Consider the following 9,473-nt stretch of genomic DNA (forward strand, 5'->3'; position numbering starts at 1 on the left):
TTTCAAAATAGGCGGCCGACTCCTAATACTATAATAGCACATTAGCCAAACACCAAGCTGAAATGGAAGGCCAGCCGGGAGTTTGAACCGGTAGAACCAGTTCATAGAACAGCTGCACGATTAGACAGGACTCTTACATGAAAATATGCTTCTACAGTAGAGTAGACCAAATATATCACGCAAAGGAACCATTGGAAGCCTTGTTAATGTGAAAACACAAATCAGATGAACATCAGTTGAATCTGTCCATTTTCGTGGGTCAAGACAAATTATCTACATGCGTATGAGGTGCCCTAACTATTCACCTAGTGAGAGATATCCGGGGATAGTAGAAGGCGACATATAGAATTTCTGCATGCCCGATTCTCTATCCTCACCGAAAATAAATGGTCACTTGCACAGTCTATTGGGAACAGAGGAGGTTTTAATAGTTGGAGCATAAGGTCTTTGGGTGCACCCCTGCTGCAGCAGCGTATAGCTTCACCCTCCCCGGCTGAAGCAGCCCACGGCTCGCCATGCCCCTCCCTCCCCGGCTGAGGCAGCCCACGGCTCGCCATGCCCCTCCCTCCCCGGCTGAGGCAGCCCACGGCTCGCCATGCCCCTCGCTCCCCGGCTGAGGCAGCCCACGGCTCGCCATGCCCCTCGCTCCCCGGCTGAGGCAGCCCACGGCTCGCCATGCCCCTTCGCTTCCCGGCTGAGGCAGCCCACGGCTCGCCATGCCCCTCGCTTCCCGGCTGAGGCAGCCCACGGCTCGCCATGCCCCTCCCTCCCCGGCTGAGGCAGCCCACGGCTCGCCATGCCCCTCCCTCCCCGGCTGAGGCAGCCCACGGCTCGCCATGCCCCTCCTCCCCGGCTGAGGCAGCCCACGGCTCGCCATGCCCCTGCTCCCCAGCTGAAGCAGCCCACGGCTCGCTATGCCCCGTCCCCCCCAGCTGAGGCAGCCTATAGCTCACCCACCCTTGGTTATAGTAGCCTATAGCTCCCCCCACACACTGGCGAAGGCAGCCTAAAGGCCCACACAGCTTCATGACTAAGGAAGAGAGGGGACCCAGCACGATCTGAAAGTGGCATGCATTATATAAAAAGTGCAAATTTACAGATTTATTCCAACTGTACTATAATACAAAATGAGATTTTTAGCAAATAATTGATCAATTCTTTGAGCCACCCCTGCCACGTCACGGCAAATCTCAATAGAGGAGGTCCTACTCTATATTATGTATTTCATGTGCCATGTGGCCTCCTAGATAAATTAAAAGCAGAATCATATTGTAGCACACATACCTGTTATCTATATATAACCGCTTCCATGTCGTAAAAAAATATGTCATTTTGTATTATGGTACAGTTGGAATAAATCCATGAATTTGCACTTTTATATGATGCATGCCACTCTCAGATCGTGCTGGCTCTCCTTTATTTAGTTGTAGTTATGCTACATTGGTCTGGTGGCTGACCACCACCATGCCATGCACGCCTGACCTTGGTTTGCAATAAAAATCCTCCTGTTGGTGGCTGTTCACATTCAGTTGCCGCGCCCTTTTTTCACAGACAATGCTAATTAAGCACCATACTTGGATCTTCCTCCGCCTTTATTTATGGTTGCTGGTCTGGCACCGTGAAGGTCAGTTCTGACATTGTCCTGGTGTGTGTGGTGTCTGCTGCACATGCTGGGACCTGGGCTGCCTTTTATCCGCAGTTGCCACTTTTTGCGACATGGAAGCAGTTATATATAGGTTACAGGTAAGTGTGTGTGCCGCCCCTGCAGCGGTCAAACCAGTCAGATTCAGGAAGGGGGCTGCTGTGGCTCGAGGGTCTCTGGAATCGGGGGCTTGCGGCCACTCGAATATAAAAGGGCGGTATTTACAGCGCATAAAATAGTTTGTGACGCCACCCGTGGTTCGCAGTAAGGGGAGTACCATCGCTGTTGATGGGAGTACCCGGGGGAGATTGAGCGGGGGCAGCCAGATGACGTTTCCCTCCACGGGTAGGGGAGGCACCGGGACTCTGGATGATTGAGGTGTTGGGGAGCGGATTGGAAGCAGGGGAGGACCATGTACTCACTCAGGCAGTGTTGGTGATGATGCGGCCGCAAAGCTGACTCTGACAACCAAGTGAACCAAGTCTCTGGGTGCCGCTGCCGTCTTGGGGGAGCCCGTCCGGGTATCCATCCCCTATAGTACTGCCGGGTGATCCCAAGGGCCCACGCTTGGGATTTCTGTGGGCTGCTTGGGTTGGAAAGACCTATCCCCCTTGTTGCGCTGGTGCCCCTGATCTCTGAGCTTCTTGGGGACAGTCCATAAAGTCACTATTCTCCGCAGGTTAATTGCCGGGTTCCCTGAAGCTACTCCCCGACCTAGGGTCCAGTACCCCGCCGTGCTTTCAGTCCCAGACCGGTTATTAGACTCAGATGCCTCTCGTCTCCAAGACCGGGTCCAGGCGCCCAGCCTCAATACCCTGCGACTGGGTCTCCGACTACTTAAGTCCAGACCACCACTTGTGACCCAACCTTTCACTCCCAGGGAGCCACACACTCCCCCACCTCCTCACTACTCGAGGGCTAACTCTGTTCTGTCTACTTCTGTTCTACTTCCCTCCCACCAATCTGCCTGACCCCTAGGTGGGCGGCCCTATTCCAGCTCAGCAGCCCACTGGTGTGTCTGACATGGTGTGGTGCGAGGGGTGATTGGGATTTGGATGCCGATTGAGGCAGTACCATAAATTGGGAACCCAGAACCATGGGGAGGTTGAGTCCTGCACTAAGCGATAAAGAGTGTGCAGTACCCTGTGACGACCTGACTAGTCCAGGGGCGTCACATGTGCTTCAACATGGTTCTGCTTTTAATTTATTTATCTAGCAGGCCGCATGGCACATGAAATATCATTTAAAGTAGGACCCTCTATTGAGATTTGCCATGACGTGGCAGGGGTGGCTCAAAAAATTGATCAATTATTTGCTAAAAATCTCATTTTGTATTATAGTACAGTTGGAATAAATCTGTGAATTTTCACTTTATATGATGCATGCCACATTCAGATCATGCTGGCTCCCCTTCCTCTGACTAAGGAAGCCTATGGCCCTCCCCCCCGGCTGAGGTAGCCTTTGGATCGCCCCCAAGGCTGTGGCAGTCTATGGTAAGGGTTCTGTCTTGCCCTCTTCCTTGGATCAATCTTGACTTCCGAACAGTTTTGACTCAACCCTCGTAGCAGGCTGGAACAACCCATGGTCAATGAGACAACAAAAAACTTCCCAACTTCACTCAGGTTGCAAAAAATATGCTCCACAGTCGGTGTGACTACACCCTGCCCAACAAATTAGATATGTATGGAAGAATTTAGGAAGAGTGTGACCCTTCTATGCTACCTTGACTCTTTCAAAAAACTAAAGATTTTGTTTTGAAGGAGACAATGAGGAGGTCTCAAATCATTTAGAAACAAGAGTTTGATGAGCCATCTTGAGTACATTTGGTAAACATCTTGGCAACCAAAAACATGAGTTTAGTAGAAGAAGCAAATTCCTGATAAAGAAGGACTACTTTAAGAATGACTCAGATTTATTGAGGGTGATGGTAGCCATGCTAAGCAGAACCCCAATATCTAAGACTTTGAGGTAACTCCAAATTTATTAATAGGTTGTTCACGTCAATTCAGCCACAAGAGCGAATATGGTGGAACCTGAAACACATCTGAATTATATATGCACGGTATAGCTATACATGTTCTTTCTCAATAGTTTTTAGTGGTGTTCTGAAGAACCCCTTTATGAGGCCACCTCACCCTGAACCCTGCTAAAGTAAATTATGAGCTTCCCAAATCTATAGAGTATGTTAAAAAGGAGAGAGTTCTCAGAGGCAAAGAACATTTTGGAATAATTTTGTGAAATTTATGGCCTGGCTAACAATTTCCAGTTGCACAAATGTTCCTTCTTTAATGAGCTGCACATGATCAATAAATTATAAAATGATTCACTGCGGTTTGGGTTTAGGTTGCAAAATGTTTCATAGCAGTTACAATTCCAAGACGGAGAGTCAAACACTTAACGCCCCGAATACCGAAAAGACAGCAATGCTCATAAAATCTAGAAAGGGATATGATCCCCCTCTACCATCAGCAGGGTAGCGGAAGAAGAATTATTTGAAGTGGGCAACCCATGACTATACGGGCTAGACAACAAATGTCCGAGATCGGACCAACTTCTTTGACCTCCAATTTTTGTGAGTTCAGTAACTAGCTCAAGGGCATAACAAGTGTCAAGCAGATCCTTAAAGGGGGTTGTCCGTGAGTAAAAAGGACTAAATAACTAAAAGGAAATGTAATTATATATAAATTCCTAAATACATTTAATAAGTAAATGGCAATTGTTTTGTCTAGGGAGACAATCACTCTAGAATTAAAATGGCCGCCTTGTTTCACTTTCACTAAGAGAAATCTGTGCTAGAATGGGAGCATGGGAAGCTCTGCCCCCCATGTCTAGGAAGATGTGCTCCACTAATAGTAATAAGGTAAGAAAAGGCCAAGTCAAAGCACATGTACACAGGCATTTGTTCTGACATTCTAGGACAAGGTTGTCTTAGGTAACCAAGGCGGCGGCCATTTTAATTGAATAGTGATTATCTTCTGGAGGCAGAAAAAAAGTGATTTGCTAATTAAATGTATTTAGAAATGTACATATAATGACATTTCTGATAGTTATATACTTTTTTTTTCTATTTCCGGAAAACCCCCTTTAAAGGAAACTTCTCTAAACGAAGCACGGTCTCATAAAAAGGCTACAAAAATGCACCAAAGAAACAAAACTCTTCCAAAACCTTTAAAAATAGTGATGAGCGAGCACTACCATACTAGGGTGCTCGAAACGAGCAAGTTGGACGCTTGGACATGAAACCTCAAGATTCTCCACATTTTTTTGGGAGGAGGGAGGGGGAAGAGTTTGCACAAACTAAATAAAATATAAAAAAAATAATAGAAATAATTGGTTAACACAGGGCTCTGTATAGAGTAAAGTTCTCAGGATCCCAGAGATCCCAGGAATCAACAATTTATGATAGAGTATAGTCTGTTAGGGTTCATTCAGACGTCCAAGCCAACTGGCCCCAACACAGACTAGCTACGGTTCACTCGAACAGAGCATGACCCATTCATATATTTTTACAAGGCTGTCCTGCTCAGGTCAGAAGACTAGCGGGACAGTCCATGCATTGCGGTCCATGATCTGACTTAAATCCACAGACATCGAAATGAGTCCTTAGATCGCAACTCTCCATAATCCGAGTCTATAATCTAGACAGATGTAATAAACCTATGCAAGTTTGAAAATGGGTAACAACTCACCCAAGACGACAAAAATCTCAAACTAATAAAGATGATCAAACAATATTTCCATTAAAAAAAAAAAAAAAACAGACAAAAACAACAACTTGTGCAGTCATTACGCCTTCGTATCGAAGGATGAAAAAGAATAATAAAACTTTTTTTTAAAAAAAAAAATTTAGACAAATTATCAAGTTAAAAGGGTTGTCCCATTTCAAAGATTATTCCCTCGTATACTCAATTATGGACAAAAAAAAATAAAACAAAAACTGAGCTCTTATCGCAAGTCCAGAGCTACCTTTCACCATGGTTCTGGTCAGCGCTGCAGCCAATCACTGAGCTCAGTCACTCTACAATCAGCAGTCTTCAGGCCTGTCAAAAAGTTTTTAGTGTGTGAGATTTCACTTTTGGAACAAAGATTTGTTTAGGAGGTGTGGGTAAGTTGGGTGGATGCTGGGAGTATATTTACTTAATATGCAGTTACGCATTCTACTATTTGCTATCCTGTAAAGAACACCTACATTTATGCATGGCACGCCCATATTACTGAGGACTATGAAAGAGCTAATTCTCATTAAAAATCATTTGGAAAGCTCTGCAAATCACATGCCCATGTATTTCTTTTCACTCTCACTGGTGTCGTAGAATGAATCCCAGAAACTTAATTGGAGTAAGAATTACTTCAACAGTCGCAGCGCTGTCTAAGTGACCTCACCGCTGTAGGGGTGCTCAGTTTTGGGGTAAGAGGGAAGAAAAAGATTGCTGTAATAAATTTTGAAGCCAGACAACCTCTTTAAACACGGCTTTCTCAGTTTAAACTGCCAACTTTACAATACATGAGTCACTCACCAAGGTAGGATCGCCGGAAACGCGGGCTTGGATGGTTTGTCTTAATCCTATGATATCTTGTGCATCTTAAGAGGTGGGAATTATGATAGAGGTTTTCAATAAAACAGGGTTTCCTCAATTATTCACCATCGATAATTTCTTACAGTAGACTCCTCTTTATGCATTAGTTTGGAAAACCTACATAAAGAAAGCAAACTAAGTTAAACAGTTAAAAAGAAAAATATATATATGAATATTTGTTAAGCCGATGAAAAAATGAAATTATATTTCAATATTGAATTTTCTTTATTTTTTTAGTCCAAAAATGTAAACAACCAAACATTACATTTTCTTATTAAAAATATGTATAATACATATTCAACCGACCAAAAATATCTATCACATAAAACGACATGTTCTTGTCCAAATGCCCTCTCCAAAGAAAATTACATATAGAGTTGAATAGCCACAGTGCATTACTAATATATATTGCGTGGAAACTAAATTACCCGTTACACCGATATAAATTGGAGGGTATACATGATGCATAGGATTCTGAGTGCTGCCAACATGATGAATGGGCAAATACGGCAATGCCACACATAGCACTTAGCATTGACTTAACAATAGGTCCTCTGAAAAGCCTGACATGCCGAGTATGATCTGAAAGGCTTTATTTAAAAAAAAAAAAAAAAAGGAATAAATATTAAACTCCTTCCTGGCTCTGGAAATCTAAGCAGACATTAGGAAATCCTAGATTGCCAATCCCACGCTCACACAACGAGAGTTCATTACCTCACCTCAACCTCATCCATCATCAGAAGCTCTTAATGTCTGCATAGTGACCGGCAGCCATGAAAATCCTCAAATTCCAGCCTGCCTCACACATTCCCTCCTGCTTTCTTGAAGTGGGCTATGAAATATTATGCCAGGGCTACAATGGGTAGGAGAACATGGACTCAATATGGCAACAGGAGACAAAAGGGTTTTATGGAAGCTCGGATGGATTAGGAGTGCGTCATCTCCAGATGTTGGGAAATTCATTGTATATATAGAAAAAAAAATGGAGAATGACAACAAAATAGATGAAGCTAAGAAGACAATAGGACTAGAGGTGGACGAACATTTCTAGATGGGTAAGACACCTTTTCCCCGAGAAAAGCAAAGTTTGCATAGCTTGAACCATAAAAAAAAATCAATAAATCAATATGCCATAAAAAGGTTTTATGGAAGCAATCAAGTGGAAGCGTTGATGAATTAGTAGTGTGTCATCTCGAGATGTTAGGAACTTCATTGTTTAGAGAGAGAGAAAAAAAAAAATAATTGGGAATTAAGTAAAACATAAAAAGATAAGAAGACGACAATAGAATCAGAGATGGAAGACCACTTCTAGTTGAGTAAGAAGCTTCTTTTCCAAGAAAAACAGTCTGGACAGACACAACCATAAAAGAGGATCAATATACAAATATATGTCCTACAAAATTGTCCCTTTAAAAAAAACAAAAAAAAAAAAAATTGTGGGGGAACGAGGGGCTACACATCTCAAAATCCATGTAAGCAGAATTGTAGACCTAGGTCAAGAAGAAAAATTCTAGATTACCCTACTTCATTTGTCATCATGAGGAAACATCACACCGCTTCTACTCAAGGGATCATGGAAGACCAATGACGTTCCACAATTTTAACGTTAAGGAGTGTAGTTAGATGTTTCAAAGGCGAGAGCTAAACAAAAAAAAACAAAAAACGTAGAAGTCAAAGACTAAGGTGGCAAAATGAATTTTGTGACTTTTTGAGGTGTGAACAATAATGGGAGAAAACCAAAAAGATGAGTCAACAATATGGAATCTGAAGTTCAGCTAGGGGATCAAGACAAAGTTAGTCAAAGATTGATGATGGGCAAGAAATACATGTGGTCTAAAAAGTGAACAACCAAAGATGTCAGGGTGATATGTTGATCAGGAGATAAAAGGGTCCCTATAAAGAAGGTTTTTCTTAAGACTAGATGACCAACGTTGGACTGTGTCTACCAAATGAGGTAACAAAAAGAGCAATAAGCCACCAAGGTGTTGAGAAACTGGCCTTAAAAAGGTAACCGAAGGAGCGTTAAGCAATAATACAGCTAAAAGAATAAATAGAAAAGGAGTATTTACATTTCAAATTCCCATTTGTATACCACTCAGAAATATTTAACCAGTAAGCTCGAGAAATTTTGTCTGGCTTCTGGTGTCAAAGAGTTAAAGTCCTACGACACCACAGAATAATGCGGCATTCTATTAGAGCAGCAACCATTGTAAACACTGAGAGAACACAAACCCAGGTATGAACACAAGGAACAAAGTACATTATCCATGAAATGACACAGGCAGGGAGACAAAGGACGGGAGACAGGTTACAAAGTACAGGCCTGAAGGGCAGTCTGTGTAGGAAGCCTGACACAGACGCTCATTGTGCTCTGGAAACGCCCGACATATCAGTCCAGATCCAGAAGAATCTCCACCGATAAACCATATCTATAATTTACGGCATCTGTTAAGATCTGTGAAGTCATCAACACAGGGTTAGGCATTGTTGACATTGGTTTTAAGCCCTTCATTTGCTGTATATGCTGGGAAGGTTCCTGGTGCATACATCAAACATAGCCATTGTGTCCTTTTGACCTCCATTGTTCTAGTATACATCATGAATACCTTTATTTTTATGGTATAGTAAAGCGTAGCTAACAGTTTTTTCTCCGCAGAACCCATCTTTGAGCCCGGTATGTATATATTTTTTTTTAACAATATGAAAAGGACACCACTGTTAGCCTGTACAATGCCATTCGCTAGTCTTCGATCAGAGGTTTAAATAAGGCAATTGTCCCAACATGTATATCTGGTAAAAATATAAAACATTCTCATTAGACAAAAGTCCGGGCAGTGAATGGCCAACCATTGGATGTATATGGAGACCTACTGACTGTCCCCAAACATTTGATGTTGGGGAGAGCAGGATCAGCCAAGTTGGAATTTCAATGCCCGATCCTTGTGTTTCCAGGGAGATAATCTGTGGCGCCCTGGACAAGCCAGGTCGTCACAGAACTACACCAACACACCCCACACCCCGGTTAGGCACACCGAAGCCAAAACACAAAATCCTTGTTGCCTTCCTCCAGGGGCTGATGTCCACACCAGGGGGTGGGCCAGGCGGTTGGTCCCGCCCACCAAGGAGTTCACAGTCCTGGAGGCGGGAAAAAGGAGAGAGTTGAGATTAGAGTTTTGAAGTGAGAGGAAGTAAAGTGGTAGAGGAGCAGTCTGAAGGCGGTCCGGGTGTGTGACGGAACAGCAAGGTTGGCAGAC

General features: G+C 43.5%; 1 protein-coding gene across 1 annotated transcript in view; it reads right to left on the reverse strand.

Annotated features, from left to right (window-relative positions):
* Positions 1-9,473, reverse strand: part of VANGL2 (VANGL planar cell polarity protein 2) — a 107,194-nt gene that overhangs the window by 37,944 nt on the left and 59,777 nt on the right. The window contains exon 2 of the mRNA XM_075331214.1: positions 6,160-6,336. The gene's annotated coding sequence lies outside the window, so the exon portion shown is untranslated. The remainder of the gene's footprint in view (positions 1-6,159; positions 6,337-9,473) is intronic.

Source organism: Anomaloglossus baeobatrachus, chromosome 12, assembly GCF_048569485.1.
Source record: "Anomaloglossus baeobatrachus isolate aAnoBae1 chromosome 12, aAnoBae1.hap1, whole genome shotgun sequence".
Classification (NCBI taxonomy): Eukaryota; Metazoa; Chordata; class Amphibia; order Anura; family Aromobatidae; genus Anomaloglossus; species Anomaloglossus baeobatrachus.